The sequence below is a fragment of the Perna viridis genome, chromosome 11, assembly GCF_037379345.1.
Source record: "Perna viridis isolate PV_CMFRI_1.1 ecotype Kerala chromosome 11, ASM3737934v1, whole genome shotgun sequence".
Classification (NCBI taxonomy): Eukaryota; Metazoa; Mollusca; class Bivalvia; order Mytilida; family Mytilidae; genus Perna; species Perna viridis.
Genome location: NC_142455.1, coordinates 4,343,733 through 4,370,433, shown reverse-complemented (window position 1 = coordinate 4,370,433; position 26,701 = coordinate 4,343,733). Strand labels below are relative to the sequence as shown.

General features: G+C 34.0%; 2 long non-coding RNA genes across 4 annotated transcripts; one reads left to right on the top strand and one right to left on the bottom strand.

Annotated features, from left to right (window-relative positions):
* Positions 1–10,225: 10,225 nt before the first annotated feature.
* Positions 10,226–25,413, bottom strand: LOC148602396 (uncharacterized). Of its 3 annotated transcripts, none has more exons than XR_015916717.1 (3): positions 25,208–25,413; positions 10,727–10,791; positions 10,226–10,474 (listed from the first exon to the last, which is right to left on the bottom strand). It is a non-coding gene; the product is annotated as an uncharacterized LOC148602396 (long non-coding RNA). The 3 variants fall into 3 exon arrangements; XR_015916715.1 differs by lacking the exon at positions 25,208–25,413 and adding an exon at positions 11,676–11,748; XR_015916716.1 differs by lacking the exon at positions 25,208–25,413 and adding an exon at positions 11,536–11,644.
* LOC148602397 (uncharacterized) lies at positions 20,537–23,253 on the top strand. Its single transcript, XR_015916855.1, has 2 exons — positions 20,537–20,633; positions 22,912–23,253. It is a non-coding gene; the product is annotated as an uncharacterized LOC148602397 (long non-coding RNA).
* Positions 25,414–26,701: the final 1,288 nt, after the last annotated feature.

The window sequence follows — 26,701 nt, the reverse complement described above, 5'->3', positions numbered from 1 at the left end:
TACTTGACTGATTAGAACCAAACTTGGTATAAATTTTCCTTGGGGTATCCTGCACAGAACGTTAGCTGATGTGGGGATTTTTGGTTGGTCGAAAAACATGGCCGCCGTTACTGAAAATAGAACATAGGGGTCAGACAGTAATTTTTTTACATATATCTCCATATGCATTTTTGTCCACTTTGGCTTGCCATACTACCTAAGACTTCATGAGTCAAAATTGTTGGACAACTTCTTGTTAAATTTATTGTATTTGAAAGGCAAAATTTAACCAGGTTGGCGATTCAGGCTCCCGGGAGCCTCATGTTTTTTTTTATCCAAGTCAATGGAGGAATTATGTGAATTTTTCAATTTGGAGCACTCTCATCAACCGTCAAAATGCCGAAACGTAATATTTCATCTTCAGCACCTCCTGCCAAGAGAGCAAAGTACTATTCCAAATTCAATGCCGCATGGAAGTCAAAGTTAAAGTGGTGCCGAGCCAGTAATGACTATTTGAAATAAAATCATTTTGATGCATATTTATGTAAAGTAGCAACTGTAGTGACAATTTTTAATGAAAATTATTTAATTAATAGTAGCTATAAAGTAATGATGAAACTTTTAAATAGAAAGTTATTTATGTTTATGCTGTTCTTGTTATGAAAATATTGTCATTAATGAATAAAATTATTAAAATGTTCAAGTGTTGCTCCATCAAAAGGGTCATTCTAACTATACCAAGAGAGTATTCAACATTTTTTCTCATGGATACAGACTTAACGCAAGGTTTTCCATAAGTTTCACACATATTTGTCTTGTTACGCTTTGAAAAAAAAAAAAAAACGCCAATAAAAAACCTTTAGTTTTCAAACCAAATCTCGAGCTGAAAAATGACAAATCTCCAGATTTGAAGGAATGACTTTATCACATGTATGACTTTGTATGTATGATTTTTGTTACTTCATGTTCTTTGTTGTGTATGTCTGTTTTCCATGCCTGGTTACATTCTTTTGATTACCGCTATAACCTTGGTTCCCTTGATTGGTTCCAATTAATTATCCTATTACTCTACTTGCTTTTTGTTCCAATTATAAATGATGAATTTTCTGGGATTTTTTTAAATATACATGAACTTCAATGAACATTTTGACAACTGCCAACAAGAAGCAATATCCGTTATATGTCCATCCTTTCGGAGTAATAGATTCACAATATCTGTTTTTCCGGTTTGTGCTACATTGTTTTGGCTGTATTATTATAGCAAATAGACCTCAGTGTCTTGAGACATAAGTAGAGCGTCTTGAGACATGGTTTCGATTCTTTGTGTCTTGAGATGTCTCAAAATACATGTCTTGAAGACATCCCCGGAATCAAAAATGTCTTCAAGACACACGAAAAAATTTTTTTTCGTGCCTTGAAGACATGATGTCAAAAAATGATCAGGAGCCTCCATAATGGATTTTAAACTTATTTCAGTGAATTGGACTATGCCATGTCTTGAAGACAATGTCTTCAAGATGCATTAGAAGAAAAAATAATCCATTTCTAATTAATGCCGTCTTATAGATTTAGGCTAGATTTTTACACAGTTCGGAAAGATATGAAAAATATTTCACGTGTCCTTAAGATACTTTACAATAAGCTCCGAGAAGTCATACCAGGAACGAAAAGGACTAAAGAAAAGCCGGAGCAAATGGAAAGTATTCTTCATAGCAAAACTTTTCATGATTAATTTTTTTTTCATTTGGTTATGGACTGTATGTTCATGAATATGATCCGCTAGTACGTTATTCAAACTTGAACCATGCACAAATGAACTGGCTACTTGTTGAAACTATTGTAAAATGAATTTAAATCGTGTAACTTCAAACATCCTTCTTTCGGTAACACTGGCCACTAAAATTCAGAAGTATACACCTTATATTTTCAGAGGACTTAAACGAAATTTGGCTTTATTCTTTCATCGTCCACTCAGAAAGATTTCAGGTCAGTTTATATCATGGTTCATTTACACCATCTAAATCATTGTGGAGATATAATTATTAAAAAAATCAATTTCAGATAAGTATTTTCCTTATTTTATTCGTTCACCGTTGAATTAAAAACTGCACTTTTTAACGACAGATCGCATGAAACCCAGAAAACGCCACGCTTTTTTTGTACTTAAGAAACATTCGCTTTATTATAAGTACACGTGCATTACACCTTTGTGGATTTTCGGAAATTGGAAAGTATGCTAGTTTTCCGCTGGTACATGTATATTATGCTTTGAAAGCGCATTACACTAGAAATTCTACTTGTCCCACTTTGACACGATTTAAATAATTACCCAACTTATGGACAAGTATCATTTGACAAAAAATTTTCCTAGATGATAAATCCTCAATTAATTGAATAAGACACAGTTGTATGTATGTATGTGACTGAAATGATATATAAAACCTGGTGCTCTGTGGTTTATCTTTATATTTTGCAGTTGGAATAAAATCTTTAAAACAGACCTGATAGAGGAAGGTTTCCTGACTTCTGAAGCTCTATAAAGATTCACTTACCACGTTTCCCTGCTTCTGTCTATAGTGAAAAACAGAGAGAACAGAGAAGTACATGTATTTCTTATAAGTGTTAACCTTGAGCATAGAGGCATTTTGCATACGCTTCCTTTCTGGAAAAGATCTTCATTTCTATGGAAGTCAACTGAGGTTGACAGGCCTAAAATCAGAGACATTGCAATGGGAGCCAATTATGGAACAGAAATTTATTACTATTATTATTTAGCGACTTGGTCTTTGTGGGATAACTTGAGTATTAGTCGGTTGATTTTTATGAAATTTTATAATAAGGTCTTAGGTTACAAACCAGAAAAGGAAGGTTGGACGGTATTTATTTTGAGGGTTATAGTCCCAACCATGGCCTCAAAGAAGCATATGAGTGCAGTCAATGATATTGTTTCACAATATTCTATACCACAATGGTCAGACTTGGATTGGTTTTGGGGGGTAAAGACTTGTACTTTTCAGAAATTAGGCGCCAGAAACATACATTTTCCTGATGTCAAGAAAATAACCTTTTTTATTTTTGGTCCAATTTTGAGAATTTTTTTAATTGGATACCTAATTAAAATCCCTGCCTGTTTTGTTTAATCAGATTTCAGATATCTCTTATGGTTTTCAAGTTATAAGGGGTCAAAGAAGGGAGCCACACCCGAAAATATTGACATTTCAATATTTTGGCCTGATTTTGATTTTTTTTTTATTGAATTCCAAGTTTTGTGCTATATTATGTCTTCAAACAAGTTGTTGTGTCCATAATGAATTGTAAGTCCCTATGATTATGTGTGTCAAATCCCAATATTGTGGCCACACTTGCCCCAACTGTTCAGGGTTTGACCACTGGGGTTGTACCATGCTGCACTCAGGGAAGCATTTTATTAGGATTGTGACTTACGTCAAGTAAGAGTATCAGTAAAGGGTTTCAAAGGGGCCATAAACACATATTTATACCCCACACAGCGAAGTTGGGAAGGGTATAATGTTTTTGACCCGTCCGTCAGTCCATCTTCAATTTTCTTGACTTCTGTTTAAACGCTTGCAGATATTGACATGATTTTTGATATATAGGTTCACCATGATAAGTTATAGGTCAAGTTCATGTTTTGTTTTGCTCCGATGATTTTTACCGAAATTACGGGCCTTGAACATAATAAAATTCACAGAAATAACAGTTTTCCAGACTTTTTTTTCTAAACACTTGCAGATATTGACATGATTTTTAGTACATAAATTCACCATGATAAGTTACAGAACAAATTTGTTGTTGGTTATGCCCCGATGATTTTTACCGAAATTACGGGCCTTGAACTTAGCTAAATTCACAGAAATAACTGTTTTTCGGACTTTTTTCTAAACGCTCACCGTGATAAGTTACAGGTCAAGTGTACATTTTTTCCACTACGATGATATTTACTTAGGATTAACTAAAACTCAAAGAAATCACAGTCTGGAGTTTGAAACTACCATTCTGAAACTACCATTCTGAGAATTTAGTTAGAAGATAAAGGTCTAAAGCCTGAAAAAAACCCACATTTATTCCTTTTTGTATCAGGGTCCTTATACAGTGTACATGTATTTCTCTTACGAACAAATTTACAATATTCAAGATTGGGACACGTTCGGTATGTGAGCGACTCACTAAGGTTCCTTAATTTTGTTCTGATTTCTGGACAATAACTTGAGTGAAAGTGCATGCATTACTTCGTAATTGTGCTACAAGGTACAAGGAAGGTTTGATTTTGCAGGTTTTGACTGGAACTATATAGGGATAAATGACCAGTTTAGTTCTAGATATTTTTTTTATTTTGTGTCAAATTTCTAATTGTAATCAAATTCAAAGTTTTGTTAAGTTAGAATAGTGTGTCCATACTTTCCCCGACTGATCAGGGTTCAACCTCTGTGGCAGTATCAAGCTGCACCATGCAAAGCATTTTATTTTCTAATATGTGTACTAGTATTCAGCATATGGTTTACTGTCAGTCTGTCCTAAAAATTAAGATGGGGTGCATAGAGATAAATTCCATCAAATAATTTTGATATCTACATGTAGTTTTTCTGGGTTAATTTGATATGCTGAATCTTGCTATCATGTACATGTATGTAGATTTTTGGCCTGGTTTTTAAATTGTGTAAGATTGGGGATAATAAGATTTTATTTTAACTGAGATGTTATGCCATTAAAGTTAATGTCAAATATCAAATCTTCGACCTAAGTTTTAAGTGCCCCACCACAAAAAGCAGCGGTTGCACAATAGTGATCACAATGTTCGTCTTCGTTAAAAACTGGGCTGTAACTTTTTTTGCCTTTCGAAGTAAGCATTTAATATTTTGCATTTTGGTAGATCACCTAAAAATAATGCGTTGCATACCATGGATAATGGCCTTTGACCTTTGATCTTGAACCTCAATGTCAAATTCCCGTTTTTTGGGTAACAAGTTCGTGTCCAGGCTGCAACATTTTTGTCTTTTAATGTGGGCTTTTACTATTTGGCATGTCGGTAGATCACCTAAAGTATGTGTATCATGCACCACCATGGATAGTGGCCTTTGACTTTACACATTGACCTCAAGGTAAAAGTTTTGTTTTTTGTTCAGTGACAAACTCGTGTCCAGACTAACTTTTTTGTCTTTGAATGTGGGCTTCTGATATTTGGTTTGGGGTAGATCACCTAAAGAATGTGTGTCATGAACCATGGATAGTGGCCTTTGACATTGAACTTTGACATCAAGGTCAAATCACTATTTTTCAGTGAGAAACTTGTGGTTAGAATATATGATTCAATACTTCTTTTTCAACTGGTAAATATTTCTATTGAATATGAGTGCTGCATTATAAAATGAAAAAAATGAGTTGGTAAGCTTTTCCTAAATCCATTTCATACGGAATTAATTGCCCAGGAAGTGAGGGGCGGGAGTTGGCCAAAGAGATGGATTCCATCTCAAAGATTTCTAGTTTCTTGTCTGATATTAAATTCAATGACAGCTGTAAAGCTTGAATATTGTTTCCATATTTGCCCCATCTGTTTAGTCTTTTGAGACATTTCAATATGTATCCCACAGAACATTTTATATTTTTAAAACTTGCAGATCTTATGTTGATTTTTGTTTGATGTAATTGTATTTAAAGACTGACATTATTATATGATATTATAATGATGTTTTTATACTGATAGATAAAAGCAGATACACAATTGTGATATACGAATTGCAGATATGGTTGGTTATAAATGAATGGTAATAGTCACATACAAACAAATTATATTGCCAAATTTTGCCTTTTACTACAGATAATTTCAGATGCAGCATTTTTGCATGGCTTAAGGTGGGTTGAGTGTCCTCACTAAAATTGGCCAAGCATTGGTTGAATTAAAAAAAAGGAATGCAAAAATAAATAAGTAAGACATCAAATACGGTGTCATATACATGCAATCTCCCATGTGTTCTTTTAGAAGGACATGTCAAGAATTTTCTATGTATATTCAGCTCTCCTTGGCAACCTGAAGCATGAATGTATAAAGCCAGTAGCAACAGTGAACATCTATTGAAAAATACAACTTTTGAATAAAGTGATATGTACATGTATACTATAACAGCTGACTATATACATATATTGTGACTTGCTTATAGATACAGTGTCTGAAGAATCTCTACCAAGAACTATATAATTGTATCTAGGTGAACCATCTTTTTTTGATAAACAACGATGTATATTAATGTTTTTGAGTCGGGATTTTAACTGAGTATGGGGAATAGAAGTATACAGTGTAGAAAAATCATAGGTTATAATGCTATTTTATTCAGATAATAATCTTGAATTGAGGATCTTAAAAGATCTTTCCAATTTTTCAGGATCTACATTGAATTAATACTACTACGGGAGTAACAAGTGTTGTTTTGAAAGAGGTTTGGTGGTACATTTTGCACGACCAGCTATATAATGTTGTTTGTATGGATTCTTGTGGAATTGAGGAATCCATACGGTAAATCACAACAATCAACCGTCTTGGAAGAGAGACCAAAAGAGGATAGCAGAGGTTTATGGTTATACACTATCTCTTCTTTGGAGAGTAGTGACAGTATAGGTTTTATCACTGCTATAATTTTCTATGTCTACCTCTGATAATAAACATTGGATGTAATACGGTTTGCAGACAAAAACGATGTTGTTATGGGCTTTGTCTGCTAGTACGACAACATATTTGTAATGTATAATAGACAATGTGTTTGCTACATCAGGGTCTATGAAAACTGATGTAGCATTGACACTCATTGATCTATTTAAAACTTTCATTTGTCCAAAAATTAAAGACCTCACGGCCTTTACCCACTCTGACAGAGAATCGATGTCTTTTTGGGACTTTAAGGAAGGACCTTACGTAGAGATTCAATTTCGATAATGATTAAATCTCTCGTAACGACGTGACCGGAAGGACCATATTTGAATGGAGAGTTTTTGCAGGAACAGTCAGGTGGTTTAGCCTTGAAGTTCTCAATCTCGAGGTTTTACAATAGCCTTTTATAATTGAAAATTTTGGAAGCAATAAGTGAAGTATAAGAATATGGAATAATCGGTACTTATTTGTCCTTGAAATATGGGGAATATAGAAACAGTTTGGTTGCCTAAGAAAATTCAATTGAGCTCAGCTGCTCTTCGGTCAAAATGATGTTCTTGGACAATCGGTCTATAATGCAAAATGACCCTTAGCACCATGAACCATTTACCAAATAACGTCGATTACCTTTAAATACGTCCTTTTGACACAGTGGTATTCATGATAATGCCTTTTTGATCCGAAAGCCGATTTGTTCGATCTTTTCTCCGTCAGTGTTTTTACATTTTACAAAATGTTATTTATAATGGTCCCAGCTTCCAATCATATAGACCATCAAGACTCCATTTATGTAGAAATTTATAGTTTACTTGGTGAAAAGGATTGCTGGATTTAAAGTTTACAGCTTAATTACATATCAGAAATATTTTTGGATGTAAATTATATTTAAGAAGATCCTTTTGGTGGTTGTACGTAGAAATTAAAGAGATGCGATGATTGAAATGATTGTATGTTTATCGTACAAACAAAAACTATGCATCTGTTATTCAGTACCATTATTATTATTATTTTGTTATTCAGTACCATTATTATTATTATTATTATTTTGTTATTCAGTACCATTATTATTATTTGCAAAATAAAGTATCGATGCTGAACATGCATTGAGCCAACATGTATAAAAAATTAAAAAAAAAAAATGGTTAAACCCGATCTAAATGCTAACTACGACGATCCGTAAAGATGCCATTTTTCTTCATCTTTGTACCGAATAGACGTTGGTTCTTTATAACCTTTACGTTGGACCAATATTTGCTCAAACCATTGTTTGCCTACGTCGCGCCAGACTTAATCCTTTAAGATATTTCAGCTCAGCTTTAGTGCAACATTTGACATCCTCTTACCTACATTTATAAGCAATAATGAAAGTACATTTTTTTTAAAATTTAGTTTTCTTACGTGTTATTACTATACTCGGCGTCACATAAATAACATACTGTTAAAATTTGAATAAAAATATTTTCTACGACTTTATTGACACCTACCGTCGTTTAAATTGTCTTAAATGACATGCTCATTCGTTTATATATATATATGAATATAGCTACGTCTACTACCACAGGTTTTAACTCAAACTATAAAATTTAGTTTTTGTGGGTACAGATACCCCTTATAGATATTTAAGTAGAAGTCTTTATAAAGAAAAGACAGGTGATTTATTCATGTAAAAAGACCCACCAAATTCAAGAATTATCGTTCTTGATTGAGTTTGATATGATTGATTTAAGTTGGAGATATATGTATGATTTTCTACAAAATACTGATTTAAATACAGAATGGATTGTTGAATTGTAAAAATATAGTATATATATATTTATCAAACGTAAGTATTGTTTGTTTTTTTTTCAACGAAAATATGTTTGTAACTTTAATTTCTGTCTTGTTTTTGTCCCCGTTTTTTTCCCTCAGAATTGAGGACTGCTTTATATGCATCGTTTTAAGTGAAATGTTATCATACTTTTATTTTACAGCGATCCGACGGACAATAAATGAAAAACTATGATGTAAGCATAAAAAAAAATGTGTCAAGACGATTTGTTTTACTATACTTTATGTATAAGTTTTACATTTTTATTTTGGTTTTCATAAAAGAAGGTAAGAAAGTATCTATTTCTGCATTCAAGTACATTGGTACCGCAAGGAGGGAATAGCGTATAAAATGTTGGATATCAAATGGTGTTTACAAATCTAGGAAAAACGGAGAATTCTCAATGAACATTTAAACATACGTTTTTTACTTTTTGCGCGTTTGTTTTATTTGAATAAGACAATAAATTAAGCAAACAAATATTATTTATTTGTACTTTTAATACATTGGGATTGGAGGTTGGATTATTTAAATTCATACTGTATTTATTCGCTGTCGGATCTGCAGAAATGAAGTAAAACATGTATGTTAGCAACAAACAATCAGAAATTGTATATCAGAACCAATTTTATTTTTAATTTGCTTATACTTAAGAAATGAATCCGAGGTTTCAACTTATGCTTAAATAGTACATAATGAAAAACAAACGTGTTTTCAAGCATTTTTAAATACATGAACAGCCTCCCTGTCGATGTAGCAAAGCCATGATAAAGCCCAAACCAAGCCCTCAGACCCTGTTTGGTGGTGCCATATTACCTCAACCAGTAATACTTTTCTAATTCATAGCACCGACAACAATGTCCTACTTCCATTCAAATTATAAAAAAAGCTTCGCCGAACCTTTTTAAAAATTAAATTCGATATGACTTTTGTGTATGTGCCAACTTAACTGTTCAGGTATCTGCTAGTTTAACACCTGAACAGTTTAGTGTGACCAAAATTGAAAATTCGTCCAAGCTAACGACTTTCGTAAAACGCGGAAACAATTTTTCTCGTAAATTTCAAACAAATATATCTCAAAATCCACAGTTCTATCAGTTTAACACCTGAACAGTTTAGTGTGACCAAAATTGAAAACACGTCCAAGCTAACGACTTTCGTAAAACGCGGAAACAATTTTTCTTATAAATTTCAAACAAATATATCTCAAAATCCACAGATCTGTTAAAGCAATAAGGAGAGTGTATGCTATAATCTTCAATAACCTATTGGCCCGTGCAGGTCCGGGTGTCCAAAGAATAGGCCTGCAACAGCGCTAAGCTTGTCGTAAAAGGGGACTAAATAGTGCTCAGAAACGTAGCCGGGGGCTAGGCGTTCTGCCCACAGAGCAACTGGGCTGTGTGCCCCAGGTGGTGGAATGGGGTACCCCTGGCGTGTTACATGCTGGGGTTGTCAGGCTATAATACGGAAAAACTGACCACAAACCATAGTGGTGCACCGTGTTGGGAAAGATGTCACGTTCCTCGCACGTTAAAGAACCCTGTTTTGGTATTCAATAGGAGTAGGAACCTTTGCGCTCCGCCACAGGAGGCTAAATTGCCCAACCTTGCCCATCCCCCTTTTTATAGTGGCAATCAAAGTTTGTCGACCCTATTGTCCTTGTATCCCATCCTTTTTTTCATTTCATGTTCATTTTATCATCCATTTCATGTTCATTGTCTGAATATAGCTGAAATATTGCTGCTCGGACTTTAAACCCCAACAAACAAACAAACAAACATCAATAACCTATTTATTGTTGCATTTGCAATGTAAATGATGGCCATGTTCAAGTTCACAGGTACATCCGGGTGAGCATGTTGCAGTATCATCAAGTCCAGAACATTCAATAGGTTTTCCACAGTGACAATGACCGTAATCGCCGTCAAATTCGTCACGATGACAATGTGGTGATTCTCCATTTTCACATTCTGGACAATCGGTGTCCTTCTTGCATGTTTTTTCAGAATCCAAAGAAATAGTAAATCCTAATAAAGTTGCAAAAAAAAACGTTCATTTCATTAAAATTTTCATTTTCCTAAATCCTTACTTGCATTTTTCTTTAGAAAAGTTTTGGTTTTTAAATAGTTAAACGATCTAGTCTCCTTTGATCTTGTAACTGAACCAGAGTAGAAGCGAAATAAAATTTCAATCAATGAAAATGAGTAATTTAAACTTACACATAATAAATTGCGCTACTATTGAAAGATGGTTATTTTTAGAGTTAAAGGCTAACCTACCTAAAAAACCAACAAAGACAGCAAGCAGGAGAAGTTTAGAGTTCATTTTGGTATTACTGTGAAATCTGAAAAATCGAAAGGAAATTAAAGAAAACTATGTAAAGCCAAGTGGGGAAATAAGCTGGTTTGATATTTTGAAGTCTCTGTAAGCGTTATGCAATCATAGTTTACATATCAGAAAATTATTTCTTTAACTAACATTAGTCACAAAGTAAAGAAAAAGAGATAATTATGCCTTTGATCGCATATTACATAAATTGACAATTTAGCTTGCTTTTTTTGAGTAAGTTAATTTACAATTTCCCATCCAAGAAGGAAAATATAAGAAAAATACAAATCAACAAATATACTACAAACAAAATAATATCAAATGAAAAAAAAACAAAACAAAACTCCCAAAACCCCCAAAATAAAAATGAAACATCGAAAACAACACATAATCTTGCATAAAATTACAAAATGAGAAGTAGTTTATACCCGCTGTTATATTATTTTACTTGTTAAAATACAGAAACAGGTAATAACAAGGTTCGAAGTGACAGTGGTACATTCAAATTTATTGGCGAAAATTCATTCACATGCTAATCTACCAATATATACTTTAATTTTCAGATCCGAAATGGTGACAATTTATCATTAGACAATTACTGCAAATGCAATGCAACATTTCAATTTTTAAAATCAGTTAACGTTAACGATGCAATAATAAATGCAATACAATATTCGGCACACATGTGAATTGAATCAGTTTACTATAATTATTTTGTATGAATCTGAAATAAACTTTTGGATGAACAAAAAAACCTTACATCTGATAAATAATGCATTAGCTCAAACAGGTAGATATATCCCATCAACATTGTAAGAAACAGCGGGAAAAGGTTTTTTTTGTCTTTACCGCTCCGTATGTTAGGAATTTTTACATATTAGCTTTATATTATAGTCCTACCTTAAAGTGTTGTTGTGAGCATTGCGCAAAGCTCTTAATGGGATCTAGAGTATTTATACAATCAATACATGAAAGAAATGATGTTGAGAAGCACATAACGTGTTGCGTTATCATTAGCTGCTTGTAAGTCAAAACACATATGGTTTTTAATGTATTGGAATTTCATTAGATGACATTTGTTACATGTAAATAAAGCGGTGACACTTGGTTATCTATAGTAGAATGAAAAATTTCAAATCATTTCAAGTAAATTACAATATATTGAGCATTTCATTTTTGTATGGCTTTAAAGGAGAACAATAAGCATCATGAATTAGAAATAAAGTATTTAACAATTGTAGTAAAAATTAAATGTATCGAACTAAACAAGAATTTATCAACAAAATAGTGCCCCTGAGATACTGATAAAATCTGAAGTACTAAAGAACTCAGAATGTGAAAACTTATAAAAATTAGGGTAGCAACAAAATTTCCGAACACTAATCCGATCCATAATCACGTCCAAAACAAATCTGGCAAAATAGATATTACACCATCGGAGCAGCTGATTCAACTTGATCAAACATTGAGCTGGCCAAACCAAGTAAATATTGTATGCTCAAAAACTTCAAGTAGACTTTATCTTCTGTCTAGGATTGAAAACTATCAAACTTAGAAATAAGGAAACTGTTTTATTCAGGATATATTCTCCCATTAATTGACTATTGTAGTGCTATTTAGGGCAATTGTGGAAAAAAAATACAACGCGTACTTAGACTTCAAAAGAGGGCAGCTAGGCTTATACCTGATGAAGAAATCTGCGCCCCATGCAAGAGTAATCAAGGGAACCAAGGTTATAGCGGTACTCAAAAGAATGTAATCCAGGGACAAAGACCAGACATGGAAAACAGACATACACAACAAAGAACATCAAGTAACTAAAATCATACATACAAAGTAACAAAAGTAACTGAGCAACTCGGACTCCACTAAAAACTGGAAGCATTGATCAGGTGCACCGGTAGGGTAAGCGTCCTCTGCTTTTCTAGAAACACCCGCCGAGTTGCTCATAAAAAGTCAAGTCCGGGGTAGACAAACGAGGGAAGGAAAACCATGACCCGTTGAATAAATTAGTTCTCATGGTGCTGATGGATACACCATAACGATCCACGAGTTCATATTAACGACCATAAACCTTCTGTAGTGATGACTTCAATCTTGTAGCAGCATAACCTTGTTCCAGAAGCCTATTTGTTAGAGTTCTAGCGCGACACAAAAAGTCTGCGTAGTTTCGGCAAGCTCTGGCATAACGTATGAGTTGTGATATGAACACTCCATACGCAGGAGGCGAAGGGATGTTGCCACAGATGAAAGGAAAGTTGACAATTCTGAATGAAAAGTCATCACGTTTGTCGTAAAGTTTGGTCAATAGTTTTCCTTTACCATCGATTTCTAAGTGTAGGTCAAGATATGAGGCTGACTTCACTGTGCCTGTAGTATCCTTTATCTCAAGTTCTTTTGGGTAGATGCGATGTATCAAATCCCCGAAATTAGGATTGTTTAAAGATAGTACGTCATGTATATAGCGGAAACTGAGATTGAAGGATCTAGCCAAACGATATTCTTTCTTTCTGATCAGATCAGCTATAAAGTCAGCCTCATAAGAGTAAAGGAATAGGTCAGCAAGTAAAGGAGTACAATTTGTTCCAATTGGAATGCCGACAGTTTGTTGAAAAACACATCCACCACAGTGGACAAATATGTTGTCGATTAAAAATTCCAGCATTTTGTAAACATCTTCCTCTGTATATTTGGAAGATGATTTGTAATTATTTCTCACAAAGTATGAGGAATCTATACCAAGAACTATATATTTGTATCTAGGTGTACCATCTTTTTTGGAAAAACAACGATGTATAATGTTTTTAAGTCGGGATTTTAACTGAGTATGGGGAATAGAAGTATACAGTGTAGAAATATCATAGGTTTTAATGCTATTATATTCAGATAATAGTTTTGAACTGATTGTCTCCAAAAGATCTTTCGAATTTTTCAGGATCAACATTGAATTAATACCACTACGGGAGTAACAAGTGTTATGGTAGGACTGTAGACCCTCTTTGACAGTTGTGAGTATAGAAGTTAAAAGTTTTGAAAGAGGTTTGGTGGTACATTTTGCAGATCCAGTTATGAACCGTTGTTTGTATGGATTCTTGTGAAGTTTAGGAATCCAGTACATAGACGGTAAATCACAATCATCGCCCTTGGTAGAGAGACCAAAAGAGAATAGCACAGATTTATGGTTTTCCACAATCTCTTCTTTGGAGAGAGTGGTAGCAGTGTAGGTCTTATCACTGCTATTATTTTCTACGTCTACCGCTGATAATGAACATTGGATATAAAACGTTTTGCAGACAAAAACAATGGTACGACAACATATTTGTCATGTATAGTAGACAATGTTTTTGCTACATCGGAGTCTTTGAAAACTGATGTAGCATTGGCACTCATTGACGTACTGAAAACTTACATTCGTTTCAAAATTAAAGACCTCCCGGCCTTTAACCACTCTGACAGAGAATCAATCATCTCTTTAGGTTGGCTAACTGTTGAGAAACGAACTATATATCGCATGTGCCTTTTTATCTTCAAATGTTTAAATGGGTTATAGCTCCATTTTATTCAGCAGATAAAATAAGATGTGTTTCCAAATTAAATTCATACTATTATCTAAATGCCATAAAAATACTCGTTTTGTTCCTAAACCTTTTGGTCCATCTCTTTGGAATACCATCTCTAATGGAATAAGAAGTGAAAAGTAAGAAGTATTTTAAGCAAAAATTAAAATGCAATCTTTGAGATTGAAAACTTGCAAAACTCGTCTTTCTGAAGGAATCTATTGTGTTGATCATACGCAGACTTAATTGATTTTACCAATTCTCTAAGCATAAAATGAGGAAGGTGAAACCTTGAACGCTCCTGAAGAAACATATAAGTCCGTTCATGATTTTGTCAGTACTGTTATTTTGAACTTCAAAGATCGTAAAATTTGTTATGAAATACGGTTTTATTGTCCGTATGCATTTCCTTATGATCGGAAATATGTATAAGTTGATATGCCTGGCTTTGGTTCGGAAATGTGAGTTGTCATTGTCTGAAACGTCACTGGGTCGAATTTACCGGAATTGATAACCTGATTACGTCATTTTCGTAAACATTCGGGTGTCATGTTTAGACCATTTCTATCATGCATTGATTGGTTGTTGGGGTTTAACGCCCGAGCAGCAATATTTCAGCTATATTCAGGCGATATACATGAAAGGGATGATAAAATGAACATAAAATGATGATGATGAAACGAAAAAAGGGATGGGACACAAAGATAATAGGGTCGATAAATTTTGATTGCCACAAGATAAAGGGAGGAATGGGTAGGGTCGGGCAATTTAGCCACCTCCTGTGGCGGAGCGCAAAGGTTCCTACTCCCATCGAATACCACAGCAGGGTTCTTTAAAGTGCAAGGAACGTGGCATCTTTCCCAACACGGTGCACTACTATGGTTTGCGGTCAGTTTTTCTGTATTATTACCTGACAACCCCAGCATGCCAGGGGTACCCCATTCCACCACCTGGGGCACAAATCCCAGTTGCTCTGTGGGCAGAGCGCCTAGCCCCCGGCTACGTTTCTGAGCACTATTTAGTCGCCTTTTACGACAAGCCTAGCGCTGCTGCAGGCCTATTCTTTTGACAACAGGACCTGCACGGGGCTCTCTATCATGGAAAAAGTTAAGATTCGATTTGTATTTAATCATCGAAGCAAGCTAATGTTTCCTAGACTGGTGTAGTTTTCAATTGCATTAGCCAAGTATACGAGAATGAAGCTGCCATGATGCTATTTTTAAGCTCCACATTTTATATGCACAAACCGGATATTAATGGTTTTTCTGGCCATAAATATACTAAACCCAGTTGATTATATAACCGATCTCTCGTATTTTGGATTGAAATTATAGGGGGAAAGTCCTAAATTTGCGCTTTCTTCAGACATCGTATAAATTACCTATTTATTTTCACTTTACAAACCGACTTAATGACGTTACCACTCAACCGATCATGGTGGCGTCCATAGACGCCGGAAATTCAAATTTCCTAATTACGAACCGCGATTAATTAGTAAAGAAAAGAAAATATTTTATTTTCAATATAATTTTCATGAAATATAACAGATTAGTTTCGATTTTCATGACTTGAATAATAGCACAGTCTCCTTTAAAATAAAAAAAAAATAAATGCTGGGCTTATGATACAAAATTACCAGCAGAGGTATCGATCCAATAGTGTAATCAAGGAAACCTAGTTTCCAGCGGAAATTAAAAGAATGTAATCAAGGGATAAAAGACATGGAACACAGACACACACAACAAAGTACATAAAATAACCAAATTAATACGTACAAAGCAAGAAAAGTAAATGATAAACTCGGACTTAATTAAAACTGGGGGCTTCGGTAGGGTAACACTCACCGAGTAATCGTCTAATCAACTTGTTTTATTGTAAGAAGCATATCTATCGAAAAGACTTATTGCTAAATAGGTACATTGTAGGCCATCCTATTTTTTGCATGAGCAATTTGTTTTAGAAAATGTTGGAATAGTGTTGACTGTCGTTAATTTTTTTAAACCAAGATTTCGTGTTATTTGAATTGAACCTACAGTGCAACAGGAAGCATTACACATGGCGTGATTTTTGCACGTGTGTAGTCTATGCAGATGTTTTGCGCAATAACATTTAAAGCAAAATATAAAATAGCTAATAGTTGAAACTAACTTATATACATAATGTTAAAATTTCCTTTGATTAACAGATGTCAATGTTTATTGTCTGAAAAAAAATCATAACATTAAAATATGTTTCATACTATTAGCTGAAAAAGGCAATAAACCAATCCTTTGTGTCTATAACAGCTTGTCTAATTCCTTATACAGGCTTTGTGGTTTCAACGTCGTCGGATTCGTGGTTTTTATAACGCCGGATTTGTTTATTATGGCCATATGCAGATCATGAATGTGCAAAACCTTTTTAAAACGCTTAAAATATATCCGTTTCACCTAATTTTGGCATCAAAATGATGCCTTACTGGAGAATTAAACCGTAAAACCCGGAGTTAAATTAAAATTCCATGATTTTGAAATATAAGAGGATTTAGCCATAGCCCTTTAATTATTAATTTTATATAATTCCATACATTTTTTCACTAATATTTTTGTTGTAGCTTAGACTATACCTTTCCTTTTGATTAAAGGGAACACTTAAAACGACCAACTTACACCTAGAACACTCCTTTTGAGATATCGGAGAACGATTATCTTTGAACACCGAGGTAGTGCATAAATGTCCTCCGTAACACCAAAATAATCCTTGAAAATGCCACTTGTTAGCTATATAAGTTATTCTTTGAGTATATATTTTACTTCAAGCATCAATTTCTCAAGCATTCCAAAGATTTTAAAGTCTCTTATACACTTCACTCAAAGGATATTCGGACTTAAAGAGTAATCAAGGGAACCAAGGTTATAGGGTAATCAAAAGAATGCAATTCAGGTACAAAGACCAGACAAGGAAAACAGACAAACACAACAGAGGACATAAAATAACTAAAATCATACATATTAAGTAACAAAAGCAAATGAGCAACTCGGACTCCACTCAAAACTGGGTGCATGGACCAGGTGCACCGGTAGGGTAAGCGTCCTCTGTTTTTCTAGAAACACTCGCCGAGTTGCTCATAAGAAGGGATAGACAAATGAGGAAAGGAAAACTATGACCCGTTGAATAAATCAGTTTTCATGATGCAGATGGATACACCATAACGATCCACGAGTTCATGATGACGACCATAAAACTTCTGTAGTGATGACTTCAATCTTGTAGCAACATAACCTTGTTTCAGAAGCCTATTTGTTAGAGCGCGATACAAAAAGTCTGCGTACTTTCGGCAAGCTCTGGCATAACGTACGAGTTGTGATATGCAGGTGCTGAAGGGATGTTGCCACAGATGAAAGGAAAGTTGACAATTTTGAATGAAAAGTCATCACGTTTGTCGTATAGTTTGGTCAATAGTTTTCCTTTACCATCGATTTTTAGGTGTAGGTCAAGATATGAGGCTGACTTCACATTGTCCGTAGTATCCTTTATCTCAAGTTCTTTTGGGTAGATGCGATGTATCAAATCCCCGAAATTAGGATTGTTTAAAGATAGTACGTCATCTATATAGCGGAAACTGAGATTGAAGGAGATCTTTTGGAGATAATCAGTTCAAGACTATTATCTGAATATAATAGCATTAAAACCTATGCTTTTTCAACACTGTTCCCCATACTCAGTTAAAATCCCGACTTAAAAACATTATACATCGTTGTTTTTCCAAAAAATATGGTACACCTACATACAAATATATAGTTCTTGGTAGAGATTCCTCATACTTTGTAGGAAATAATTACAAATCATCTTCCAAATATACAGAGGAAGATGTTTACAAAATGCTGGAATTTTTAATCGACAACATATTTGTCCAGTGTGGTGGACCGTTTTTCAACAAACGGTCGGCATCCCAATGGGAACAAATTGTACTCCTTTACTTGTTGACCTATTCCTTCACTCTTATGAGCCTGATTTTATAGCTGATCTGATCAGAAAGAAAGAACATCGTTTGGCTAGATCCTTTAATTTCAGTTTCCGCTTTATAGATGACGTATTGTCTTTAAACAATCCTAATTTCGGGGATACATTGCATCTACCCAAAAGAACTTGAGATAAAGGATACTACGGACAATGTGAAGTCAGCCTCATATCTTGACCTACACTTAGAAATCGATGGTAAAGGAAAACTATTGACCAAACTTTACGACAAACGTGATGACTTTTCATTCAGAATTGTCAACTTTCCTTTCATCTGTGGCAACATCCCTTCGGCTCCTGCGTATTGAGTGTTCATATCACAACTCATACGTTATGCCAGAGCTTGCCGAAATTACGCAGACTTTTTGTATTGCGCTAGAACTCTAACAAATAGGCTTCTGGAACAAGGTTATGTTGCTACAAGATTGAAGTCATCACTACAGATGTTTTATGGTCGTCATCATGAACTCGTGGATCGTTATGGTGTATCCATCAGCACCATAAAAACTGTTTTATTCAACGGGTCATAGTTTTCCTTCCCTCGTTTGTCTACCCCGGACTCGACTTTTTATGAGCAACTCGGCGAATGTTTCTAGAAAAGCAGAGGACGCTTACCCTACCCGTGTACCTGGTCCATGCTCCCAGTTTTTAGTGGAGTCCGAGTTGCTCATTTACTTTTGTTACTTTGTGTGTATGATTTTAGTTACTTTATGTTCTTTGTTGTGTATGTCTGCTTTCCATGTCTGGTTTCTGTCCCTGGATTACATTCTTTTGATTACCGCTATAACCTTGGTTCCCTTGATTACTCTTCAACAAGAGAAGTCGAATAGGAGCGTTTCATTGGTTATAGTAAAGCGGCATATTTGCACAGTGTGATAGGTGTGGTCAGTGGACACATTTTTTGTACGGAGGAGAGATTGGTGAGGAAAATGATTGACGTTTTATGAGTTCATTGTTGATAAGAACTGAGTAACGACAAATGGACTGACGGCATACTTATTACTAACTTTCCAAGCATGAGAATACTTGAATAGTATAAACTTCCCATTTTCACCACATACCTATTCCTCATTGTCCTAATCAATATCTCCAAAGAAAATTATTTGTACCCCCATAGACAAATACCCACCCCTATAGAATACCAATTACATTTATCAGATGTTTACATTATCGAATTAATTTTTAATAATTTTTAATTTTGAATTTTTCAAAATTTAAACTATCATTTCCAATTGATTTTAATACAAACAAAATGTACATTTTTGATATAAATTTAAAAAAAACTAATATACCTATCTTGCCCAATCAAAATCCTACCACACGAAACATCAAATTATGTTTGCTGATGTTGACAATTTTACTAATGATGAAAACACAAAATGTGTTCTTGTGTTCATCACTTTACCAAACAAAAAGATTTGAATAATGCTATATGTGCAATGAGTGTCTCTCAGCTTATCCCATTTTTTTTTTCAGATTCCCTCTAATTCCATTTTCCAGTTTTTGTTTCATATCGTTCGTATGTTCATGTCGATTTTGTTTGCAACAGCTTTATTATTATTTTTTTTAATTTCCAGTCATATTTAATTATCATTATTATATTTTTTTTTGTAATCATAGGTGATTACAGATAGCATGTCTGTACTAATCAGCCTGTATGGGTTACATAATGTACATAATGTTGATATAACTTGAGTCAAATGTCCTTCCTTGTTTCATTAAGCAAATATTTATGCTTAAATTAAACCACTTTGATTAATCATCAACTGGTTATCATATAGTGAAGTCCTGGACAAAGATATAAGATATCCGACGGGAAACCATTGCATGATGTGAATCTAAAGCTATACACTGAGCTTGATCATGACATATTAAAAAAGACAGTGATTGTATCAAACACAACAAAAAGTCAAATATTTGTTAAGTTAATGGGCAACACATTTAGACATATTCATCTACCGAGTAGAAATGGTGCTTTTGAGATCAAAGTAACAAATATGAAAATTAGTTTTAACGTTGTTTTTTTAATGCATATTGGGAGCATCCTGAATGAAATAACGATATCATACCAATAAGCAGCCGAAGTAATGGGCAAATTAAAATACCGAACGATAAATGCCTTTATGTACATTTCACAAGATCAGATATCGGCAATCTATTTTTTTTCTACCGTAATACCTGTCCGTCATAATATTAAATTAGAATCTTTTGTAAACTTCCGGTTTAATCCGCAGACAAATTTTCTTAACAGATTGTCAATAAAATTTTCATCAAACATCTTAAGGCGAACAAGATGAATCAGGTAAATTTGTAGTATAGAATTACTGCCAGTTACCGCTTTGAAACCTTAAAGAAGACCGAAGCTGTCTGGTCGTAAGTGACACTGAGAAAACCGAACACCTGTCTAAACCGAACAAAACCTTAAGTCCCCTTGCTGTTCGGTTGGGACAGATTGCACTGTATTAATAAAATTGAACGAATAATGGGCGACAACTTATAGTGTCAACCCCTTTCATAACTTCAATGATAGTGGTAGGCATCTACATTCGTATCAAGAAGAATGGCACGTATCAAATTATTACTCGATTTTCCGTCAAATGAATGACAGGTTCTGTTTTCAAATTTAAAACAGTTAAACCCTATATTTGAAATATTTCCTATTTTGTCATAGTTTTCCTTTCCTCTTTAGTCTACCCCGGACATGCCATTTTATGAGTAACTCAGCAGGAGCTTCTAGAGAGGCAGATGGTGCCTATCTTACCGGTGCACTTCGTCCTTGTACTCCGGTTTTATTGGAATCCGAGTTGCTTATTTACTTTTTTTTTGTATGTTTTTTTGTTTTTTGTTTTTCATGTTCTTTGCAGTGTGATTGTGTGTTTCTCCTGTAGATTAATGTAGTTAAGCATTTATACATAGACAGATGCAATATATGTAATGGTAAACAGGTGTTATTTAAAGGAAGAGTAGTATCCGGAACGTTTCAGTCCCCTGCCGTATTAGGTTCTCTCCTCAGCATCAGATGGTTGATTTTCAAAATACCTTATTTCGCACGAATTTTTGGTACTAAAATTGTGAGAGAATGAATTGAAAAGGGTCTTATTATTTTTACCCTTTTTTCATCTACTCCATGCATGCTTTCATCCTGTGGTAGTGTCGAAGTGCTTAATATTTTATAAAAAGTAGTAATTGGCTGTTAGTTTTGGAAAGGTACCCCTAAATTGTACTAAAACTCAGTAATATTTTTTTCAGAATGTTACCATGGATACTGGATTTTATAACAATAATCACTAAATTAATTATAAATGACTTGAACCTCCACACATTTTATTCAGGTAAAGTCCACGCAATAATTTATCTAACTTATACTGCAATCGTCTTACTTGAGCAACCAAAATGTATTAAAAATATATTTACTGGTGATACACTGTCACTGACAGTATATAACACTTTTGCTCGGCCAAACCTTGCCTGAACTACCTATTTATAGTAGTGTTAAAGTCAGAGGAGCAATAGTGGGGGAGTAGTGTAATAAAGTCGTATACGCATTATAGGTGCTTTAAAAAAATGATTAGGATTGCAGTATAAAGACAAAACAGTGAAATGACGAGAATTAAAAATGATATACGAATTAGATACGCATTGAAAAAAAAAACTCGGCGGAGCCACGCTTTTTATCCCAATTCTTAACCTCATCCGTAAATTGAGTTATACTTCAAGTCAGCTTATGTATCCGAGAATAGTTGTGGCTTGTGAACCGTAGAGGTTTTATTCATATCAGATGTCTTTTACCAAATTCTTAAACGTTGACTTTAAATATCACTATTGTATACGAAACCGTAGAGGTTTTATTAATATGAGATTTCATTTCCTGAATTCCTAAATGTTGAATTTAAAGATCATTATTGAATACGAAATGAAATGAATTTGCGAGTATAAAAATAATACAAAACCATTCAAGATATTTTTTGTTGTTGGTATTTAGCTTGATCATTCCATAAAGTATCTCAATTCAACTCAACAGAAATTGGCATTTTTTAGAACAAGAACAGGACTAGATGAATTTTCAGACTTCAAATCTTGCTATTCGTGGCTTTTCTTAAGTAAACAGTAAATACAACTAAAACAACCATAGTGATAATATCATAATTGTTTGATATCCTGTTAAAGACTATACTCAACGTTCAATTTAAATTCTTTTTCGTGTTCAGGATCAATGTACCCAGTAAAATGTCCTTCACTTGCACATGTTACACCGCAGATAAAAAAATCTAAAAAAACCATATTGTATAGACTTGTTATGAAATTACACCAAAATGGTGCAGTCGCTATTTTCCTTAGACATTAAACGAAAAAAGAATTTCGTTGAAGTACATTTATACAACGTATATATAAAAACAAAAATAACCGACTGCTTGGTTTATTTGCTAAGTGGCGTTCACTTTGAAGTTGGTTCCTTTTGTTTCCTGCCGCTAATATTTGTCTGTAACTTTTTGTAAACGAAGCAGCCCTCTAAAACGTATTGGTGTGCCTACTCTGTCATATATATTGGTAGTCATTTTATTGATATTTTCTTTCTGCAGATACATGAACAATGTATGAACACTTAAGTAGCAGTCCACCTAAGAATCATGCAGTGGGTGATTTATCGATGTCAGACATTTGAACCGAATTGACTTGCAATATGTAGGATTTAATGGAAAAACAAGAATTAATATAAAATAATGAAAAATGTTTTCACCGTAACCATAGCAACGGCCATTCCTTAGCAACTACCAATTTTGGGCCTAAAAACACAAAAAAAAACATCACAATTTGAATGTATTGTTTTGTATCTAATGGTGGAAATTTGTCAAACTACATAATTATATTAATGAAGTATGTCTTATGAAAAACAATTTACAATAAAGTACAAAGCAATCAGATTGGTTTAGATCTGGTTACCATAGCAACCAAAATTCTTAATTTTTGACAATTTGAAATGTACGATTCATTTATAAAATTGAATAGCATAAGCATAAAAACAATTCAATAAAAAAGTCAAGCGCACATTATGATATTATAGTTTACAATGGGAAATACAGTTATTTGTTCTTGAAGAGTAACCAAGAGAACCAAATTTCTAGCGGAAATTCAAGGACAAAGACCGGAAAGGGAAAACAGGAACACGCAACAAAGAACATAAAATAACCAAAATCATACGTACAAAGAAACAATAGTAAATGAGCAACTGGAACCACTTAAAACAGGGAGCATTGACCAGGTGCAACTGTATGGTAAGCGTCCTCTTTTTTTTCTAGAAACACACACCACGTTGCTCATCAAAGAGGCAAAAAAAAGAAAAGGAAACATATGACAAGTTGCACAAATCGGTTCTCATGATGGATAAAACGTACCGATCTACGAGTTCATAATGATGGTCATAAAACTTAAAGTGATGATCTGGTAGCAACATAACTCTGCTCCAGAAGCCTAATTGTAAAACATCTAGTGCAGTTCAAAAAGTTCGCGTAGTTACGGCAAGCTCTGACATAAAGTTTGAGTTGTGATATGTAAACTCACAGATGCAGGTGCTGTAGGGATGCTGCATAGAATGTAAGGAAAATTTACAATACGGAATGAAAAGTCATTGCGTTTTTCGTATAGTTTGGTCAATAGTTTTTCCTTTTTTCAACATGTGAGGCTGACTTCACAGTGTCTGAAGTATCCTTTATCTCAAGTTCTTTGGGGTAGATGCGATGTATAAAATTCCCGAAACTAGGATTGTTTAACGATCATACGTCATCTATAAAGCAGAAACTGAGATCATAGGATCTGGCTTAACGATGTTCCTTGCTTTGGATCAGATCAGCTATAAGGTCATCCCCATACTAGTGAAGGAATAGGTCAGCGAGAAGAGGAGCACAATTTGTTATCATTAGAATGTCGACCGTTTGTTGAAAACGCATCCGCCACACTGGACAAATATGCTGTCGATCAAGTTTTGAAAACATCTTTGGTATATATTGAAGATGTTTTTTTCTAAATTATGGGGCATCTCTACCAAGTACTACGTATCTGTATATAGGTGTACAGTCTTATCTCGAGTAACAACTTTGTATAATGTTTTTGAGTCGGGATTTTGTGTATGGGGAAAATATAAGTTTGAAAAGTTTAAAAGGGGTGTTTATTAAGATTTGAAGTACATTTATTTAAGTTACAAGCAAATTGCTCCTTTACAAGTTGGTTTCTCTAAGCATTGATCAAATACAATATTACAGCAGGATCGGATTATGGTTGGGTAATATGTTACAAGGCCCTCCCTCAAATGGTTAAATGATCAAGAACATTACTTGAAACAGTTAGAAATAAGAAAAGCATCTAATTTATGAGCAGATTAGAATTATAGTATCAATTGCATACAAGATCACAAAAAATAAAATAAACATGGATTTCGTTTATCATCATCTTTTTCAATGATTTTGTGTGATTAGCGATATTCTATCGGGGATGGCAAAAAAGCCTACTAAGTCATTGGGGAAAGAAGAAAATAAGAAAAGAGACCTAAACCGGAATGACTAAGAAAGCAATCAGAATGTCCTTCACATTGCGCGCAAGTTTTTGATACCGTGGTATATATCATATATTACTTTGATCTCGATTTTGGAGTCAAACGCCTTTTGGAACTCAACGAATGTGCACTATAAGTTCTTTCCATATATAAAGTAGAACTCAATTAATGCGTGTTAAGTAAATAGATAGATAGATAGATAGATCTGATTAAATATCAATATAAACAAGCGTAGTGAAACACAGTTAAATATTACAGACGTATGATATATACATATTTAATTAATGTATTACATTACATATAAGTTAAAAAAAAATCTATTGACTTACATTATCAAGGGTTGGTTTTCAGGAGGAAAACAACACTGAACTCGTTCGAAAATATATTCAATCTACTCTTCAGTATGCACGTAAAAAGTTTACCATACAAAAAGAAAGTAATTGCACGAATATTGTCCAGATCTGCAGGATTACATTTGTTTTTATAGATGGGCTTCATTATTCCGCATGCCCTGCTCTCAGGAACTTTAAAATTATCTAGAACTAGATTAAATAAAACACAATGTATTGATATAAGTTGAGGTGATATGAAAGTTTAACATATTCAATTATAACCGTATCTGTGCCATGTGTGTTACTATTTTTTTAACGACACTGCTCCATTGGATCAAACTGATACAGGGAAGATAACGTAAACTTAAAGAAGGGTCTGAAAAATATCCAACGATGTTAGAACTGTCAAATTTGCGATGCAAATTTTTGGTCGTTCCCTCCGCGTGACTCGAACTCGTACCGCTGTGACATCTATGACAACACCGCCTGCAAAATCCTCGTAGGATTAATCTGGGGCTCTAACTTGGTACACGATGTATAGTAGTACGAGACAGTCTCCCTCAGGGACGGGAAAATTAACAATGAGAAATTGTTCGTTTTGTCATAAATTCAAGTTTTGACTTTACCAAGTGATATGAAAACCTCCAAATCCAGAGAAGGACAATAAAAAACTGTCATCTTAAGCTTTATTTAAAGTTAATTTTTTAGGGTAAATTTCAACACTGTATCTGAATAGGTCAGGATTATTCAGCGTAACAATAACATCAAGGTAGCAATAAGTATTATGATATTTGTCTATTAAATCAGGTTTGGGAACATCTTTATGATCTTTATAAAGTTTGGCTATAAACTGAGTTTGATAATAATACGTGAATAAATCTTCTATTAAAGGAACACAATTTGTGCCCATCGGAATTCCTACAACCTGCCGAAACGGCTGTAAAGATTTTCAAGAAGAATTGACCGAAATAATCACATTCAGGCGTTGTTTTCAATTCAGTTTTGATCTCAGATCTTACTGAAAAGGTTTTTTTTGTCTTCGTCGTGGTTGCATCCAGAAATTCCATGTATAATACACTAGTACATGTAGATCAGTATTCGGAACTTGTTTATTGATGGTTTCTATTACAATTAAGGAAAATCAAAGACTGAAGTCTTTAAATTCGCTAATCGCCAAGTATTCACTTTCACTGATGTTGGCATACTTTCAACATTCGAAATGGTACAAATGCGATATGCTCTAAAACGGGTGAATTTCACTAAATTATTGGATATTATTGCTTACTCCTTCGTACTCGGTATGTCCCAATTGGCTATATATAGATATCCGTGTCCTGATAATATATATGAACTTTATATAATGAATTGTAACGAACCCTTGTGTTTGAATCGGAAAGTGGTAATATTACTTAAAGTCGATCCTAACCGATCATTTTATTTTTTAATGTAGACTTCCCGTTCTAATACAAACAAAAAAATGTGTATTATATG